The 21,302-nt window shown below is 46.5% G+C and overlaps 1 long non-coding RNA gene across 1 annotated transcript in view; it reads left to right on the top strand.

Annotated features, from left to right (window-relative positions):
• LOC138261730 (uncharacterized) overlaps positions 1-21,077 on the top strand; it is a 249,327-nt gene extending 228,250 nt beyond the window's left edge. The window contains exon 2 of the long non-coding RNA XR_011199142.1: positions 20,006-21,077. This is a non-coding gene — a long non-coding RNA (uncharacterized lncRNA). The remainder of the gene's footprint in view (positions 1-20,005) is intronic.
• The last annotated feature ends 225 nt before the right edge of the window (positions 21,078-21,302 follow it).

The following is a 21,302-nucleotide window of genomic DNA, read 5'->3' as shown; positions in this document are numbered from 1 at the left end:
GTCCCACGGCATGTGAATTACAGGGCATTTCTCAAATAGATGTCTTTTTTACACACTGTCTTACATTGGGAAGGAAAAAATATAGAGAAAGACAAAGGGCAATAAAACTTGTTCTGCTATTTTGTGTTCCCCCAAGTCTTCCGATAAAAATGGTACCTCACTTGTGTGGGTAAGCCTAGTGCTCACGACAGGAAACACAACATGGAAACATCCCATTTTTACAATGAAATCTGAAGTGTTTTTTGGAAAGTGACTAGCTGTAGATTTTGGCCTCTAACTCAGCCGGTGCCTAGGGAAACCTAGCAAATCTATACATTTTTTAAAACTAGATACCTAGGGGAATTCAGAATGGGGTGCCTTGCGGGGTTCTCACCAGGTTCTGTTACTCAGAATCCTTTGCAAACATCACAATTTGGCAAAAAAAAACTTTTTCCTCACATTTCGGTGATAGAAAGTTCTGGAATCTGAGAGGAGCCACCAAGCATTCCTCCAAGTCTCCCGGTAAAAATGGTACCTCACCTGTCTGTGAGGTGGCAGCAGCTGTAGCTGCAGTGCAAGCTAACGCAGTTTTGTGGCAAAATCCTTAGTGCTAGCTGGCGCCATTCCATAGCAGCAGCTGTGCGCCATATCTACGGAATGGCGCACGCCTGGTGCTAAGGATAGGCAAGTGTCTAAAAAAAAAGATGCAAGCCGGGTGGGGGGGGGGGGGGGGGGGAGGTAGAGTAAAAGGCGGTAGTTGGCCAGTAATGATGCAAGGATAGTTAGCTGCAATAAATATGCCGCTAACTAGCCTAGCATAATTTTTTGACACACTACACCCAAAAATGACTCCTGTCTTAGCATTGAGAGGAGTTATGCCCACCACCCCAATGGCCAGCACAGGCGACCAGTGTCCCCTGGGCAAGGTCATAAGACCCAGTACCAGGCAGGTTGCCCCATGTAAGGGGCCCCAACAGCACATTGAAAAAATATATACTCATCTATACTTACCCAGGATGGGGTCCCACATCCTATGGTGTCCCTCTGGTGTGGGTGGGGTGTTCCTGGTGCTTGGGGTTGGCATCTTTGGGCCCATTCCATGGTGTTTGGCCATGGAAATGGGTCCACAGGTACCCTAATGCCTGGTCTGACCCAGGCATTAAATAATGGCGCTAAGCAGGCTTAGCGCCATTATTTGGGTCCGCCTACTCCGTGCTCGTCATTTCTGTACCAGAGTATAAATAAGGAGGTTGGGGTTAGCATCATATTGCTTACGAGAACGCCTACTTTGCATCTAATTAGCGCAAGGTAGTTTTCCACATCCATAACATGATTCTAACTCCAATATTTTGATGCTAGACTGGTCTAGTGGCAAAATATAAATATGAAGTTAATGCAGTGCTGTTTTAACATCAAAATTATTGATGCTAAAATGGTGCAAGCACCGTACAAATATTTCCCTAAGTCCCTGTGTTACAAAAGGAGTTTGTGGTGACATTGCTTTGCAGAAACAGCATGTGATGGACAGGTAGGTAGGGTTTTTTCTTCAGCCGGTGAATAACAGAAATAGAGGGTCCCATTGGGCCCTGGTTCAATGTCAATTTGTTGCCTTTGTTAGGGCTGGTCCTGGCAGGCCTTTGCCTACTTAAAGTTTTCCTTGATTTAATTAATCATTTATTAAGTTCTGCTATTCTTTTCTTTGCACAACATTTTCATTCTGTGCTTCATTCAAGGCTGAATGTGATATGGTACAAGTTATTGCCGGCACAAAGTATTCGTCATGTCCCCAACTCTCATACACAGAAATATGGGTGTTGTCATGTCAGGGCAGTTTTCTCAGAACACCAAATGTTTTATTATAAAACACCTCACTGCTCCCTACATGACAGAGGGGAATACCAACCAGTTACCATTGTACACTGCACGTCACCTTTGCAGTTCCTGCTGAGACCTGACCTGGCCTAACTCCATGTGGGAGGATTCGCAGTAGATCTACAGACCTCTTCTTTACCTACAATAACAGGTATGGGGTTCTCCCAGGGGGTGCTGATAGGCACATTAGGGCTTGCACTGCCATTCTCTTGTATGGAACCTTAGTATTGCAGGTAGGGAATCTAGAACCATTGTGACAGAAAGGTGGGAGTTTTCCTATGTTTCACTTTCCTTGTCACTGCCTTGCTTTTATTATGTTTTATCATCCTTATAATCGCAATACCTGCCTTTTTACATGGACTGCAGTTGATTCAATAAAACCTATTGAATCTAGTACTGCTTCTATTTTGCCTTTGTATGTGTGAGACATAGGTGACTGAGAGAAAGGGGTAAGATCGGTTCCACCGTGATTTCCCTTTGAAATCAAGATGTCATTCTAAGGGCTGCTGAAAATCCCCTTTTACACTTGGGTACTAGTGAGGTGCTGCTAGCTGGCCGGAAGGGTTAGGTGGACAGTGGTCACATAGCGCAGGATCAGAGTCAGTGTCCCGTGCTTGGTGGTGCTGCTGCCAAAATCCAGCAGTTTTGTCACTATCACAAGAGTCTTTATGACACATTGGGGGGACAATACAGCAGACTTCAAGTAAGTATTCTTTTTATTTGGTGAAACTATTGTCTTTGTAGGAGGAAACATCATACAGTTGCTAAGATCAAAATGTTTATGATTATTGTCACAAAATAATGCTTAGAAGTCATATGGGTTTGTTGACCCACTGAATAGGTGGTACAGACCTCCAGGGTTCCACAAACCACAGATTAAAAACTGCTCCTGTAGAAAGATTGGCACAGGCTGTTAAAGAAGGAGAAAAGAACAGCATGGAGGCAACAAATGATGAAGAAGAGAATGAGATAGTCTGTCCCTTCCTCTTCTAGTTGTTCAGTGAATCAGGCAGAAAAAATGACAATATCATGCAATTTCTGCAGTAGCATGGTAACTGCATCCTGCTGACTATACTTTCTGCATTGGTGATAGCCCCACTTCTCCTCTATCATGTATGATCTAGAGGGTCTCCAGAGGAGGGGATGTCTTATGGTGTCACTTATGTATATGATTCCTGTTATTCATTGCGGTGGCAATCTAGACCACTGTAGTTGGGAGCAAATGCATGTGTGCGCTTCTCTGTTCTTTCCTGCCAATAACCTTGGTGCACCAAAGGATTCTCAGACAATGTGATAATATCCCATGCACTGTTGTTCTTGTATATTCTGTAGACCTTTGGTTTCCATATTTGTCGGGACCCTTTCAATATTAACCTGAGCAGGTTAATTTGGCATTAATTTGGCAGTTATGAGGAGATCAGAGAGATATGCTGAAAAACAGCAGAGGGCAGTTTCTTTGTTCAAGCTATAGAGAGATGTGGTACGCCATACACAAGCTCCTTCTAGGCTTTGATGGCCATTAACCACTTGTGTGCGTCGGACGGCTGAGAACTGTCTGATGCCGCAGTGGGCATGCACGTAGGACAGTTCCCACCTGTCCTAGAACCCACCCACGAGGGAAGAGCAGGCACTCCCCTTGTGGGCCACCCATCTACACCTCCCTCCCACCAGGGATGGCAGCAGAAGCACTTCCGCTGCCACCCCTGACCCCCATCGGCAATATGTTGACATCAGTATGAACAGTATGCCTATGTCATCAAACCCACCGGGACGGTGGTGAAAGCCATTTGTTTCCAGCTGCCATTGGAGGACAGGTAAGTTTTTATCTTCCAGAGAGGGTTTGGGGAATGCAAAGAGGCATTGGGGTAGAGGAAAGGGGTTTCTTTCACCCAATGTCTCTTTGCAGTGCATTCCTGCTGTGTGCTTGCTAGGATATTTTCTGTTTTATTCATTTGAGGATCAGCCCCTTGGGCAAGGGTCACTTCCCTTTCAGGGGGCCTACATTTTGGCATAAATGTGGCTGTTGCTGCCCCCATTGGGGGCCGAGGGGCCAAATTGTTTGGCTGATCTGCCCCCAAGGTGGGGAAGAAATCCACTAGACACCAGGGATACTATTTATTTGCATATCAGGGAGCAACCCCTTTGGCAAGAGTTGCTCCCCTTACTGGGGACATGTATCTTCACCCATGGGAGCAGATCGGCCATATATTTAGGTAGATCTTCCCCCAGGGGGCAGAAACCCACCAGACACCAGGGAAACGAATTATTTGAATGTCAAGGAATGGCCCCTTTGGCAAAGGTAGCTCCCCTTACAGAGGGGGATATCTTATGGTCATTTCTGCTCTCCTTGGAAGCAGACTGGTCATATTTTTAGGCCCATCTGCCCCCAAGGGGGCTGAAAGCCACTAGGCACCAGGGATATTATTTATATGAATGTCGGGGCACGGCCCCTTACGCAAGGGTCACTCACCTTTACTGATGGCATGTATTCTGGCAGTTTCTGCCCCCCTTGAGAACAGAAAACCACTATACCCCAGGGAAAGTTTCTGTGCATGTGTAAACTGGATTTTGGGTGACAGTCTACATGTACATGCATTTGACTGGATGTGTGTATACTGGCATTTGGCTGGCAGAGTGTGTGGACTGATGCTTGCCTGGCAGTGTGTGTGGATTGGCAACTGGTTGGCGGGGTGTGTTGACTGGCTTCGGGCTGGCGATGTGTGTGGCTGGCATTTGGTTGGTCTTACTCTTCATCAGAGGCAGAGGAGGGAGTATAAGATTCTGGCACTAAATTTACTGTCTGAGAGGAATCCTCTGATAATGAAGCCACTCTCAGTGCAAAGTAAGTGCCTCTTTTAGAGGAGGACATTGATGTGCCAATAGTACAGCAAGAGGCATCTGGATAGCAGCCTGGGCTGAAAGGCTTTCAGTTGGAAGGCCTGAACTCCAGTTTGTCCCAAACATGGCGTAGCCAGCATTGTCTGACTTTACTGGTGTCACAGTTTGTGGAGTGAATACTGAAAACTTTTGGCTATAAATTCCTTTCAGTTGTTTATGGACAATGTATTTTGGGATGATATTGCTGACCAGACTAATTTGTATGCTGAACAGTATTTGAGGGACACAGTGCCAGACTTAAGCCCCGTTCAACAGCAACCCAGTGTACTCCTGCAAATCTTGAAGAGTTGAAGAAGTTCGTGGGTTAAGCTTTGTTGATGGGCCTGGTAAGGAAGCTGTCACTTTCTTAATATTGGTCTCTTGATGGCAATATCCATATTTTCTGCAATCATCAGTCGTGACTGGTATTTGCTTCTGCTTCAGATGCTGCATTTTGTTGATAATGCTTCCGTATTTCCATGAGAACACCCTGATTGTGACCGTCTTTTTGAGATTTGGCCTGTCCTTGATCACTTGGTAGATCAATTTTCACAGATCTATGTTCTAGGAAATAAATACCTGCAGATGAGTCTTTGGTCCTGTTCAAGGGCCATTTGGTTTACAGGCAGTATACTCCAAGCAAGAGAATTTGTTATCGAATTAAAATGTATATGCTGTCTGAGAGTAGTACAGGATATGCCTATAATTTCAGGGTATACACTGGTAGGGATTCTACTATTGACATCATGGTTGTTTGTCCACTTTTGGAGTTAGTGAAAAAAGTGTGTGGGAACTTGATAGAGGACTTTTTAACACATGTCACCATTCATATGTAGATAACTTCTACACTGTTGGGCAGTTGTTCAGAGAATTGTTCAAAGTGGACATTGTTGCTTGTGGCACAGTCTGCTCTAACTCTAAAGGTTACCTTGTTTGAAAAAAACTTCAGAGGGGGCAGTACTGTGCCTTGCTTAGTGATGAACTGTTAGCTGTAAAATTTGCAGACATGAGAGATGTCTACATGCTGACTACCATCCATGATTGAAGTTCTTCACCTGTGAGTGTTTGGGGTCAGGTTGCTGTAGTGTGCAAATCTTTTTGCATTTTAGACTACAATAAGCACATGGGTGGTGTAGATAGAGTAGATCAGAGGTTGAAACCTTATCCTGCTGTTTAGAAAGCTTACATTTGGTACATTTAGCTAAGACGTTGGCTATCTATTTGAATAATATAGCAACCTTCAATGCTTTCGTTGTATTCAAAGATTGTTCTCCATGTAAAAGATGACATTTGTTCAATTTCAGTAGTCTGTGATAGGCAGCCTTGTTGTAGTGACAAGTGTTCCTAGAGTTGGAGTGATGGAGGATGTGGCTAAATTTAAAGATTGCCACTTTGCTGATTACATTCCTCCCACGCCCAAAAAACAAATCCCTGTAGGAGGTGTAGAGTCGGTATCAGAAGAGGAATGCGAAAGGAGAGTTGTATAAACTATATAAACACTGAAGGTGTGGGGTAGTAGGAACTAAAAAGGGGGGATGCTGTGTTGTCACACAGGAGTCAAGGGGAGTTTCCTTTACGGACTAGGTGGTCTCACACACATAATAGTGTCTTGCTTCATCATATGACCACCTAGCCCCACCCAAGTAAGATGATACTACTTGGGCGGACTCAACCTCTTGGTTAAAAGAACCAGAGGGAGTGCTGAAATTAAACTGACTGGATAGTTACAGTGATCCAGATAGGGTGAGTAATAAAATTACCGAGCAAGTCACCGATAACTATTCCTAATTTTAATGGTGGTGTATGCTGGTAAGACTAAAAAATCTATATGGGGGAAGAGAGGCTCGTTAGAGAATAATGTCTCTAGGAGTCTAAAAAGAAGTACATAGGACCAACATGTTTCTGCCCTCACTGTGTGCTGGGAAGTCAGGGGCATTCGTCAGGGTCGGAGCACATGTAGTCAGTGGGGTGCTCAAAGAGAATGGTGTGGCCTACCTGAACAGGTAGTTCACGGTGGGGTAGGCCTGTGGTAGATGATAATTAGATCACAGTTATTCAAGGTGGAATAAGTGGGCACTGCATACAACACAGCAATTGGTGAGGAATAAAATAAGATAAGGTAAAAAACACTCACACACGCATGCAAATGTGACTTACCCCGGGCAGAGGGGCGGTATGCCTCAGGTCTGGCTGATGCCGGGGGGGGTTTTCCCTTGTAGTCACACTCTGAGGGGGTCAACAGTTTAGCGTGGGGTCAACAGTAAAAAAGGAGACGAAAAGTAGGGGCGCAATGTATGCAGAGGGGAGACTAGAGACCAGGGGGATTAATGAGGGGAGGGGATAAAAAAGAGCGGAGGAGAGAAGGAAGGGAGGAGGGACTAATAGAAAAAAGAGAGAGAGAGGGGGAAAAAAGGGGTGGAAAAAGGAAGAAAATGGGGGCAGAACATGAAAAAAAAGGGGAAAGGTGTCAGAGAAGAAAAGAAAGAAAACGCCAGGTCATAGAGACTGTTCAAAGAAAGATCAGAGCGTGGAAGAGAGCAAGGGAAAGGGAGAGAATTCCAAGGGGCCAGGGAGGCCATCACTTACCACTCCAAAGGGAATACCATGGGGGGTACCTACATGCCGGAGCCAGGCCGCTCTGCTACCGGCTAGTAAGCAAAGTGAGTCTTTATGGTGGCTTGCAGCCAATCGGTCTGGTGCTCCTGGCGTGGGGGCGGGGCCCGGACGGGATCAAGTATGCCGGGCAAAGCCAGGTGAGCCCGGTTCGAAATTATTGGTGTGCCACGCCCATATGATTGGCCGCGCCCTCTCGGGGGCTGTGCCGTGTCATGGGCCTGGGGGCCAGCAGGGCCGTGGTGAAGCGTTGTGGTCCGCGGGACCTCTGGGAACCGGGGCCCCGTGGGAAAATCCACGGAACGTAGGCATAGTTGTATCCCTGTCGTGGCGCGGCTGGCGCACACGGGGGTGGAATCCGCAGTGACGCGGCGCGTATCGCGCGACGCGTCACTGAAAGCAGGGGCCGCTGGGAGAGCGAGTCCCAGAACGGCGGACGCGCCGCGTCACTGCGGATTCCACCCCCGTGTGCGCCAGCCGCGCCACGACAGGGATACAACTATGCCTACGTTCCGTGGATTTTCCCACGGGGCCCCGGTTCCCAGAGGTCCCGCGGACCACAACGCTTCACCACGGCCCTGCTGGCCCCCAGGCCCATGACACGGCACAGCCCCCGAGAGGGCGCGGCCAATCATATGGGCGTGGCACACCAATAATTTCGAACCGGGCTCACCTGGCTTTGCCCGGCATACTTGATCCCGTCCGGGCCCCGCCCCCACGCCAGGAGCACCAGACCGATTGGCTGCAAGCCACCATAAAGACTCACTTTGCTTACTAGCCGGTAGCAGAGCGGCCTGGCTCCGGCATGTAGGTACCCCCCATGGTATTCCCTTTGGAGTGGTAAGTGATGGCCTCCCTGGCCCCTTGGAATTCTCTCCCTTTCCCTTGCTCTCTTCCACGCTCTGATCTTTCTTTGGACAGTCTCTATGACCTGGCGTTTTCTTTCTTTTCTTCTCTGACACCTTTCCCCTTTTTTTTCATGTTCTGCCCCCATTTTCTTCCTTTTTCCACCCCTTTTTTCCCCCTCTCTCTCTCTTTTTTCTATTAGTCCCTCCTCCCTTCCTTCTCTCCTCCGCTCTTTTTTATCCCCTCCCCTCATTAATCCCCCTGGTCTCTAGTCTCCCCTCTGCATACATTGCGCCCCTACTTTTCGTCTCCTTTTTTACTGTTGACCCCACGCTAAACTGTTGACCCCCTCAGAGTGTGACTACAAGGGAAAACCCCCCCCGGCATCAGCCAGACCTGAGGCATACCGCCCCTCTGCCCGGGGTAAGTCACATTTGCATGCGTGTGTGAGTGTTTTTTACCTTATCTTATTTTATTCCTCACCAATTTCTGTGTTGTGTGCAGTGCCCACTTATTCCACCTTGAATAACTGTGATCTAATTATCATCTACCACAGGCCTACCCCACCGTGAACTACCTGTTCAGGTAGGCCACACCATTCTCTTTGAGCACCCCACTGACTACATGTGCTCCGACCCTGACGAATGCCCCTGACTTCCCAGCACACAGTGAGGGCAGAAACATGTTGGTCCTATGTACTTCTTTTTAGACTCCTAGAGACATTATTCTCTAACGAGCCTCTCTTCCCCCATATAGATTTTTTAGTCTTACCAGCATACACCACCATTAAAATTAGGAATAGTTATCGGTGACTTGCTCGGTAATTTTATTACTCACCCTATCTGGATCACTGTAACTATCCAGTCAGTTTAATTTCAGCACTCCCTCTGGTTCTTTTAACCAAGAGGTTGAGTCCGCCCAAGTAGTATCATCTTACTTGGGTGGGGCTAGGTGGTCATATGATGAAGCAAGACACTATTATGTGTGTGAGACCACCTAGTCCGTAAAGGAAACTCCCCTTGACTCCTGTGTGACAACACAGCATCCCCCCTTTTTAGTTCCTACTACCCCACACCTTCAGTGTTTATATAGCTTCTTCTAGGGAGACGGTGTGGGCCAGCTATTCTCCCAGTACTCTCTTTTTGTGTATTTGTAGTTAGCACAGCAGCCAGCTGTGAGAGTCTTGAATGTTCTAAACCTGTGACACATGCACAGAAGAGTATATATATACTTTTTCTAAAGAAGTTTTATTCCCCTTCCCGACTATGGCGGAAGGGCTTGCCTTTAGCGAGGACGAGCTCCAGGCCATCCTCGCGGCACCTTCACTTTTAGGAGACTCTTCACTTTCCAAAACAATAGCCCAGCTAGGGGATTGGGACACTCTGATTGAATTAAAAAGAACACAAGTAAAAACAATACTACACGGGGCTGTCCTTACAGAATATCTAAGAAAAAATGCAGCACCAAATGGTCTAATTATCACTACAGAACCCCGGATCTTCTTAGAAGATAAAGAATTTAGAAAAGACTGGTCACTAATAGCCTGGAAGTGTACACGTGATTGGCTAATCCTAATCATCAAGACAGCCACCAGACTATCAGATGCCCTGGTCATCCAAATTAAAACGGCAGAAAGTAACCTAAAAACCGGACTGACAGTTGCAGCATTCAAGAAAAAACTAGAAGAGACAAATAAGACTATCGGGGAGTTCAAAGATTACTTGACTCACCGTAAAATTGCTAAATTCCAGAAAGACCTGGACAGGTTTTCCCTAGAGAGAGTACAGCCTTACTCGAGGGAAGATTTTGCAGCCCAATCCTCTTTGCCCTCCGATACCTCCTCCGGGGGTTACTCTAGTTCAGATTCTGACACCGGCCGGACACAACCGACACGACCAAGACGGGGTAGGAGGGGCAATAATCGAAATAATTGGCCTACACCATTTACAGGCCCCCCGCCCCCGTTGCTCAACATGCCCCCCTGGGCATGGCATTCCCCCTATGGGCCACCAAACCATTTTCAAGCCCCACTGTATCCCCAGCCACAAACGACCTGGGCCTACCCCAATGTTCCTTTTTTTGGGCGAGGCCCTGGACGGGGAAGGGGCCGGAAGAAGGGAGTCAGTTGGAATTTAAAGGAGGTACCAACAGACGACGAACTCCCCAGCACAAGCAGAACGTAAATAAGGGGTCCACTACAGTTGTCAATTTAAGCTCCAGAGTACTAAATAATAACGAGCTCCAAGCCTTAGAGAAAGGTCTGGGCTTTGTCCCCACCCCGAAACTCGACGTCTTTAAACTAAGGATAGAACTAGCAGAGTTCTTTCGGAAGATCAGATTGAAAACCTTCTTTCTCCAGAACCCCGAATCTAACACACAATGCGAAAAGAACACTGGGCTACGCCCCAAATCCAAGTTCACTCCCACCTCCCACCTCATGCCACCTGAAGTCCTAGCATTTGAGAAATCAGTGAGCAGAAGGATCGATGCTTTACAGAATACACAGAGAGAGACTTTCCACAACATCAGTACCGATGAACTAACAGCTCTCCACGATCTTAGTAATGATTCGTCCATCACCATCAAACCAGCCGACAAGGGCGGGGCTATAGTGATAATGCCCACGGTGATGTACAATACCGAATGCTTACGCCTATTAAACAATGATCATCATTACAAAAAACTGGCACGGGACCCAACAGAAGAGGTCAGGGAAGAGATCATCTTCCTCATTGACAAGGGTATGAATAACGGTTGGATTACTAAACATGAGGCCTCCTTCCTTAACCAACCCGACCCAAAAACTCCGTATTTTTATATTCTGCCCAAGATCCATAAGAATAAGCACCCGCCCCCTGGGAGACCAATAGTCTCAGGGATCGGTTCTATGCTGGAACCATTGTCACAATTTTGCGATTGGTTCCTTCAACCACTCGTGAAACAAATCCCTACATACCTGAAAGACACAACCGATGTGCTCTCTCTTATAAACAACCTAGAATTTGATAAAGACAAAGAACAGCTCATGACACTGGATGTGGAGTCATTATATACGAACATTCCACAAGAGGCAACCCTAGAAGTGGTCAGTGACCTACTAAACAAAGGCACCTGGGACCACATGACCCCCCCAGAATTCATCCTGGACCTAGCCCACCTGGCTCTCACTAGGAATTTCTTTCAGTTTGACAAAAATGTCTTCTTTCAGATCCAAGGGACCTCGATGGGGAGCACCTTTGCTCCCAGCCTGGCATGCCTATACATGGATCATTTCGAGAAAGAAATGGTCCTCACTGAAGAGAATCCATATGTTAACCAAATCAGGTTATGGAAAAGATACATCGATGACATCCTGATCATCTGGAGAGGCACAAAGGAAGAAGCAACAAGCTTCACCACTTGGTTAAACACCTTGAATCCCTTTCTAAAATTCACAGCCACACTAGGCAGCCCGGCAGTCTCCTTCCTTGACCTATTAATAACTGAAAGAAATGGTTGCCTTATAACAGAAGTATATTACAAACCCACTGACCGCAACACTCTCCTTTAGTTTCAGAGCTTCCATCCTCGTTCCCTCAAGGAAAATCTCCCAGTGGGTCAATACCTTCGCCTACGAAGAAATTGTACCGAAATAACGGATTACAAAAAGCATGCCCTACAACTTACTGGCAAACTTCGAGCACGAGGATACCCGGATCACCTACTAAGGAGAGCCGAGAAACGGGCCCGCGTGAGCCCAAGAGAGACTCTACTGCACCCTAGCAATAGAACCAACAAGGGGAACCAATTGATCTGTGTGACAACGTTCAACCCAGCATCTAACATGATTAAGAAGATTATCAGTGAAGACTGGAGAATCCTTACCTCTGGGGGTCTCCCTTTTGAGACCCCAATGAACGCCTACAGAAAGGCCAGAAGCATTCGGGATATGATTGTACACACCCGCCCACGGGCAAACCCTACCACAAGCAAACAAAAAACCCTTTGGGACCTTCCCCCTCCTCAAGGACACTACCCTTGTGGGAATTGCAGTGTTTGTGTCTTTACCAAAAAAACCCTTACACTTGACTTGGGATTACAAACACCTTGGGAACTCAGACAACTTACTAACTGCAACAGCAAAAACGTGGTGTACATGATCACATGCCCTTGTGACAAGAAATATATCGGGATGACGACAAGAAGAGTGGGTACACGCATTTGTGAGCATAGAAGCACCATCCGATGTAAAAGAGACGCCACAAGACTCACCGAGCACTATATCTCCAGCAATCACCATCCTGACCACATGCAGTGGGTGATACTGGACCAACTTAAACCCCCTACAACCAATGCCAAACACAAGCTCCTGCTATATGAACAGAGATGGATCTGGAGACTGCGGACTGACACCCTAGGACTGAATGACAACATCCAATGGTCAGCCTTAGGCTGATTAGTTGATACCAACATGATATCTTTCCTGTACCAAAAATCTTCCTTTTTTAACTTTTAATGTTAATCCATTTATACTTTGCAACTGTATTTGAGTATTTTTCTAAGGACCCCTGTATTTTTCTAAGAACCCCCCCCTTTTTTTTTTTTTTTTTTTTTTTTTTTTTTTCATTGAACCCCCCTTTTGTTTCATTGAACCTTTAAAAAGCCCCACTGTGGGACCCTGCTACCATGACCATGTGGAGCAATTCCACATACTTGAGTAAACCCCTAGACCCCATATCAGTTACACCATCATCACTCCCCCTCCCTACACCTCCTGCTTTTTTTCCCCCCCCTTTTTTTCTTTTTTCCTCTCTTTCACCTGTTTTTTCCCCCCCGATTCCTCCGCCTTCTGTGTGTTCAACTGCGTCTCCCTTTTTCTCTCTCTATCTTTTGCTCTTTCTTCCTCACCTTGTTTTTTCCCCCCACACTTGGCTTTCCGCCCCCCCTCCTCTTTTTTATCTTTGTTATCAATTTCCTGATTTCCCCTCTGTTTCTTTACTGTCCTTTCCTTTCTCTCCCCTTCTTTTCCCCTTTGTAGCTCTCTCCCTCTTTTTTTCCCTTCCCTTTCCCCCCCCCCCCAAACCCCCCCCCCAACCTCCCCTGCCCCCTCTTCGTGACTATCCATCTCTTCTTTTTTCTCCCCCGACTGGGCTCGTCTCCTCATTATCCATTCCATTGGTTTCCTTTTTCTTCATTTCCTCCTTGCTGTCTCTATTTCTTCCTCACTTCCCCTTTGCCCCCCCACTTAGCTCTTCCTTCCCCCCTTTCCCCTGCCTATCAATTACCTTTTTCCACCCCCCCGTTCCCCTCCCCCTGCTCCCTTTCGTTTCCTTTTCTTCCTTTTCGGCTTGGACTACCAGTCCGCCGTTCTGGGACTCGCTCTCCCAGCGGCCCCTGCTTTCAGTGACGCGTCGCGCGATACGCGCCGCGTCACTGCGGATTCCACCCCCGTGTGCGCCAGCCGCGCCACGACAGGGATACAACTATGCCTACGTTCCGTGGATTTTCCCACGGGGCCCCAGTTCCCAGAGGTCCCGCGGACCACAACGCTTCACCACGGCCCTGCTGGCCCCCAGGCCCATGACACGGCACAGCCCCCGAGAGGGCGCGGCCAATCATATGGGCGTGGCACACCAATAATTTCGAACCGGGCTCACCTGGCTTTGCCCGGCATACTTGATCCCGTCCGGGCCCCGCCCCCACGCCAGGAGCACCAGACCGATTGGCTGCAAGCCACCATAAAGACTCACTTTGCTTACTAGCCGGTAGCAGAGCGGCCTGGCTCCGGCATGTAGGTACCCCCCATGGTATTCCCTTTGGAGTGGTAAGTGATGGCCTCCCTGGCCCCTTGGAATTCTCTCCCTTTCCCTTGCTCTCTTCCACGCTCTGATCTTTCTTTGGACAGTCTCTATGACCTGGCGTTTTCTTTCTTTTCTTCTCTGACACCTTTCCCCTTTTTTTGTCATGTTCTGCCCCCATTTTCTTCCTTTTTCCACCCCTTTTTTCCCCCTCTCTCTCTCTTTTTTCTATTAGTCCCTCCTCCCTTCCTTCTCTCCTCCGCTCTTTTTTATCCCCTCTCCTCATTAATCCCCCTGGTCTCTAGTCTCCCCTCTGCATACATTGCGCCCCTACTTTTCGTCTCCTTTTTTACTGTTGACCCCACGCTAAACTGTTGACCCCCTCAGAGTGTGACTACAAGGGAAAACCCCCCCCGGCATCAGTCAGACCTGAGGCATACCGCCCCTCTGCCCGGGGTAAGTCACATTTGCATGCGTGTGTGAGTGTTTTTTACCTTATCTTATTTTATTCCTCACCAATTGCTGTGTTGTGTGCAGTGCCCACTTATTCCACCTTGAATAACTGTGATCTAATGATCATCTACCACAGGCCTACCCCACCGTGAACTACCTGTTCAGGTAGGCCACACCATTCTCTTTGAGCACCCCACTGACTACATGTGCTCCGACCCTGACGAATGCCCCTGACTTCCCAGCACACAGTGAGGGCAGAAACATGTTGGTCCTATGTACTTCTTTTTAGACTCCTAGAGACATTATTCTCTAACGAGCCTCTCTTCCCCCATATAGATTTTTTAGTCTTACCAGCATACACCACCATTAAAATTAGGAATAGTTATCGGTGACTTGCTCGGTAATTTTATTACTCACCCTATCTGGATCACTGTAACTATCCAGTCAGTTTAATTTCAGCACTCCCTCTGGTTCTTTTAACCAAGAGGTTGAGTCCGCCCAAGTAGTATCATCTTACTTGGGTGGGGCTAGGTGGTCATATGATGAAGCAAGACACTATTATGTGTGTGAGACCACCTAGTCCGTAAAGGAAACTCCCCTTGACTCCTGTGTGACAACACAGCATCCCCCCTTTTTAGTTCCTACTACCCCACACCTTCAGTGTTTATATAGCTTCTTCTAGGGAGACGGTGTGGGCCAGCTATTCTCCCAGTACTCTCTTTTTGTGTATTTGGAGTTGTATAAACTGCCACAAGAGTCATTCTAAACCTGGGCTGTGTGTGCCCACGTTTTAAATTGTACCATATGCAACATAGTTTTTGGGAGCCACCGTGAGCATAAAAGTATACTGAGTTGTCTGTATCATTTAATATTTTTTGTTCAGATTTCACAGTTGGCATTAGTTTGATGTATTTAGTTAGAACTGTTGTGTTTGTAGTTAAAGTTTTGTATTTACTTCCAATTGGTTTCTGTTTTCTTTTTATTTATTTTTTAAATGTGATGGCAGTGTCCGTGGAGCTTGTGCTTAGGCTGGTGTTACATGTAAGCTGGCATTTGGCTGGCAGGGTGTTACTAGTGACTTGCTGATGGTCACTAAACACACACTAGCTAAACGCCAGTCCACACACTCTGCCAGCCGCCAGCCAGTGTGATTGCTGTGTCAGGCAAGTGGGCATTTGAAAGTGATGGGCCCTTGAATGATGCTGTCTGTTGATGTAAGTATTGCAATATTCTAGGCCCACGCTGGCGGTGTGAATGGTCTTGTGTGTGTCACCTATCAAAGGTGTATGAATGGCCTGTAAAGCCATTGATGCCTTGATGCGGATTTGCAGCTCATGAGCTGTGAGTCACTGGCTCCGTTTTTTAACCTTTCAATTTTTAAATGTATTTCATTTTTGTGAAATGTCTTGTTATTACAATTTTACATTTTTAACCTTCACTCATCCTCATGCTAAATTCAACCATTATGTGTGTGGACTTGAGGAGTAAATGGTTGTACAATAATATTTGTCTTTTCTGTCTTTCTCTGCCAAGGTGTACATTTTCTCCAGGGAAAACCTACCAACTCTAGATATTATCATAAACTAGACACCAAGGGAAGTGGTGTGCGTCTTGAAGATTCCAACAAGTTTTCTTAACCACATTTCCCTGCAAACCTCAAAACGTGACTACAACCACACATTTCCTTGCATTTCTGTGTCATATTCTTCCAGATTTAGAAGGAAACCACAAAATTCCTGCCACCCAGCACTTCTGTACTTGTTCTAAAAAAAATGGTGCCAGCTTGTGTGGCTGGGGTCTAGTGCCCACAACAGGACCTGATCAAACTAACATCAATAAAAGTCCTCACAATGGGACCCTCCTTGGCCTTGGCTTGATCTGTTCTGGTGCAGGCACTAGGCCTAGCCCCACAACTGAGATACCATTTTTATTGTGAGCCTAGGGGGAATGCCGGGTGGAAGGAATCCCAAATTCCTGCAGATCCGAGAACTTTCTATCACAGAAATGTGAGGAAAATGTGTTTTTTGTTAAGGTTTGCAACGGATTCTGGGTATCTAAACATACCGAAAGCCTTGCAAGTCACCCCACCCCTGATACTCCTAAGTGTCTCGTTTTCAAAAATGTACACGTTGGCTTGGTTTCCTTAGGTTCCAGCTGGACTTGTGTCCAAAATCAAGAGCTATCTTTATTGGAAAAAGACGGTCAGTTTGTGGGGAAAAATGTGCTGTGTCCATGTTGCCTTTTGATCCATTTCCTGCTGTGGGCACTAGGTTTACCCACACAAGTAAAGTACTATTTTTATTGGGAGACATGGAGGAATGCCGGGTGGAAGGAACTTTGTGGCTCCCTGCGGATTCTAGAACTTTCCATCACAAAATGTTTAGGAAAATTTATTTTTTAGTCAAAGTTTGAGGTTTGCAAGAGATTCTGGGTAACTAAACTTGGCAGTAGCTATGCAAGTCAGTTCACACTTGATTCCACTAGGTGTCTAGTTTTAAAAAATGTACAGGTTGGCTAGGTTACCCCAGGTTACAGCTGAGCTAGGGCCCAAAAGCTAGAGCTACCCACATTCGAAAAAAAGGGTCAGTTTTGGGTGGAAAAATGTGCTGCATCTGTGTTGCATTTTGGGCCATTTTCTGTTGCGGTCACTAGTTCTACCCCCACAAGTGAAGTACCGTTTTTATCGGGAGACTTTGGGGAAGGCTATGTAGAAGGATGTTTGCGGCTTCCTACAGATTCTAGAACTTTCCATCATAGAAAGATGAGGAGAATTTATTTTTTTAGTCAAAGTTTGAGGTTTGTAAGGGATTCTGGGTAACTAAACATGGCAAGAACCACGCAAGTCAGCCCACTCTAGATAACCCTAGGTATCTAGTTTTCAAAATGGTACAGGTTGGTTAGGTTTTCCTAGGTGCCAACTGAGTTAGGGTCCGAAAGATAGAGCTACCTGCATTTAAAAAAGAGCGTCAATTTTGGGTAGCGAAATGTGCAGTGTCCATGTTGTGTTTTGGGCCATTTTCTGTCATAAGCACTAGGTTGACCCACTCAATTGAGGTACCATTTTTATTAGGAGATGTGGAGGAATGCCGGGTGGAAGGAACTTTGTGGCTCCCCACAGATTCTAGAACTTTCCATCACAGAACGTTTAGGAAAATGTGTTTTTAGTCAAAGTTTGAGGTTTGCAAGGGATTAAGGGTAACTAAACTTTGCGGGAGCTATGCAAGTCTGCTCACCCTCGATTTCCCTAGGTGTCTAGTTTTCAAAAATATACAGGAAGGCAAGGTTACCCTAGGTTTCAGCTGAGCTAGAGTCCAAAAGCTAGAGCTACCTACATTGGAAGTCAAAGTTTGAGGTTTCCAAGGATTCTGGGTAACAAAATGTCACAGGAGCCATGCAAGTCAGCCCAACCTGGATATACCTAGGTGTCTAGTTTTCAAAAATGTACAACGTGGCTAGGTTTTCTAAGGTGCCAGCTGAACTATCCACAATCTAGTGCTACCTACATTGGAAAAGCAGCACTAGATCTACCCACACAATTGAGGTACCATTTTTATCAGGGGACTTGGGGGAATGCTGGGTGGAAGGATGTTTGTGGCATCCTGCAGATTCTAGAACTTTCCATCACAGAAATATAAGGAGGATGAGGTTTTTAGGCGAAGTTTGAGCTTTGCAAGAGATTCTAGGTGATAAATAGCGGCGAGAACCACACAAGTCAGCCCACCCTGGATATTCCTATGTGTCTATTTTATCAAAATGTACAGGTTGGCTAGGTTTGCCTGGGAGCCAACTGGGCTAAGGTTCAAAATCTAGCTACCCACGTTGTAAAAATAAAGTCAGTTTTGGGTGGAAAAATGTTCTGTGTCCATGTTGTGTTTTGGGTCCTTTCCTGCTGCAGTCACTTGTTCTGCACACACAAGTGAGATATCATTTTTATTAAGAGACTAGTGGGAGCATAGAATAGTAGAACATTTATTACAAGCCATTGAATTTTGCTGCATTTGTGGCTTTCAAATGTAAACCAGTTTGTGAAAAATTACATTTTGAAAAATACCCTTCCAATCATTCGCCAGTACGGGTACCCACAAATTCAGAAATGTAGAAAAAACACTGATCCTAAACTCTATATCTTGTGCCCATTTCAGAAATACATAAGTTTCCTTGATATGCATTTTTTTGCCCTGCCTATTTTGCTGTAAGATTTGGGGCCTCATTTACAAAAAATTATGCACCGCTGCCGCAGCATAGAGGTTCATCAAAATATTTAACGCATGTAACAACTGATATTTACAAATCAGCACACCATGGCGTTAGGATTGGGGCAGCATAAAAAAACATAAAAAATACGCTAGTTTGTGTGCCGCATTGCACACAAAAAAGATGCTAGAGCTGCAAAAGTGATGTTAGCCTGATTAGTGGCATGTAACCTGACACTAGCCATCCTAACCACTTTTGCGCGTAAAACGTGTCAGAAAAACAGCCACACAATGCCACTTTAAAAAAACAAACAAACAGGAGGCACTGCAGAAGTAGAAAAAGGGAAGCCAGGAGACCAGAGACCCCAGGACAATACAAGCAAGCCCAGTACCAGCCAGGATGTCCAGATAGACTCCCAGGAGGTCTGTACACATACAATGGCGTGGGCCTGAGTCATATGACGCGTGACACTCCGCAGATAAACATCTCACATCAGGATGCAAGGGGGGAATGTAAGTGAGCTAAACTGCCCAGTAGGACAAGTTCCATCACCTCAGAGCAGGCACACAGTGCCTGTGAGAACAATCAATTTGCAATGTAAATCTTGGGAAACAGTGCATAAATACCCATGCCCAACAGGTGTATTACACATCACTGTTCAACTCAGGGCCCCATGTATGAGGAAATAATGCAACATGGTGCTGCAACCCAGCTTGCTGTGCTGCATCAATTTGAAATTGATGGGAATGCTTTGTATTTACAAAAAGGCAACGCATACCTGTACGTTCCTCAGTGTTGGTGCACTAACTGCTTCCTAACACCAGCACATGCACCCTTGCACCATTTTCAGGAATGATTGCTCACGTCCTGAAAGGGACACTTTCCTGAACTTGAACAATCATGAATGGCGTCTTCCAATTTCTGTGTGTGCTGCAGAACAGAGCACCCACTGAAATATGAAAAAATGGAAACTAAAATGTCAGTTCTCTCCGTTGCACTACTTCAATGCCTCCCTTGAGTTTGGGTAGCAATCCGACGGATTTCCAGATCTCTCTATCTGGGAATGTGTCACATTCCTTTGCATTCCATGGGTGTTGCAACACCCACAGCTACACCCATGGAACTCACCTTTTATGCAGTGAAATCATGAAAGGAGTACACATTTACAGGACCATAACAAGCTACACAAGTGGGCCTATTGTAGCCTTGTAAATTAAGGGACTGCACACTGTGCCACCGGAGCATCAAATACAATGACAATCCAGTTGTGCAGTGTGCTGTTAGGGCCTTGGAAATGAGGCCTTGAAAGTGCTCCCTTGGAAACCTTGATTGTAATCTGATTACTCATTTCAACATCTAGCATCAACATTAACTTACCTCCATTTCATTTGCAGAGGATGACACCATACTTCCAGGCCAGCTGCCTGTCCTGGACTTCTACGATGATGCAGATGACCAGCTGCAAACCATACATCTGGATACCCTCCAGCAAATCCTGGGTGCCATCCAGACACCATCTCCAGTCGCAAGGAGCCTAGACAGTGTTGAGGAGTTTCCAGATGATCCATCCAACATATACCACCTGCCAGCTCAACCACAGCCCTAGACTCCTAGGACCCGGGACTTACACCCCAAAAAACTGCAGGAGGAGTCCAGCGGGAACTGGCAGATATGGTGTGGGTGGGGATGGAGACTGTGGTGGGTACCCTACAGGCAGTCCAGAGGTGACTCAGTCTGAATAAGGACATCTGGGCTTCCATACTAGGCACCTACACTCCGCTTCGTGTCCTCCAGCAGTCCCTAGCTGACATTGCTGGTGTCATGAGGCAAAGGCGTGAGCAAATGCCCAGCCAAAGTGGCACCAGCGAGTTGGCCAACAGGCTGGGGTCAATACAAAATATCTTTGTGTCCATGGAGCGGAAGCAGGACTCCCTCATTGACACCTTGGGTGCCCTTAGCCCTGACGTTGCTGCAGTGTTGCAGAGCCTGCAGCGTCTCCTGGGTGCTGTGCTGCCTCATGTGTTCCCACAGATGAGAGCTCCCATGGACATAGCATCCACATCTTCAGCCCCTGATGTGTGTATGCCTTCCTCTACTCCAGCACCTTCAACACCCCTGTCAGAGGAGGCACCACATTTCTCTGTGGCACATGCCTCCTTTCTCCTTTGCTCTGTGCTTAAGATGATGACTGTGTCAAAACACCTGGCACCCTCCACAATTGGAATGTCCCACTGTTGGCCTCTCACTTATGTGGGCTGTCATTGTGGCCAATCTTCCGTAATGGCAATGCGGTCCTCCTCCTCACTAAAGCACTCCTCTGCCTCACATGCCCCATGACATGCTCAACCCGATGGACTCTGTCTGGACATCTACTGGCTAAATACATCTGTTGGGGTTGTTCTTATGTGGAATGTACATCAGTACTGCATGTAAATTGACACATGTAAATAAAATCACTGACTACAACCTTGGTGTTTGTATGTGTGTCTGAAGCAGAAATAACATGAACATGTTGCATTGTGTGAAGCAAATACACTGACTGCTTACCAAAGGGATATGTGTGGATTGCAGTCAGAGACAATGCCACAAAGACTGAGTGAACATACTTGATGAATATAATATGTAGTTGACAAACAAACAGGTTTCGAGGCCCCCAAGCATGTCATGCAACAGGTATCCTGCAGCCAGTGT

Source organism: Pleurodeles waltl, chromosome 10 (assembly GCF_031143425.1).
Source record: "Pleurodeles waltl isolate 20211129_DDA chromosome 10, aPleWal1.hap1.20221129, whole genome shotgun sequence".
In the NCBI taxonomy this organism is placed as follows: domain Eukaryota; kingdom Metazoa; phylum Chordata; class Amphibia; order Caudata; family Salamandridae; genus Pleurodeles; species Pleurodeles waltl.
This window is presented reverse-complemented; position numbering and strand designations above follow the sequence as displayed.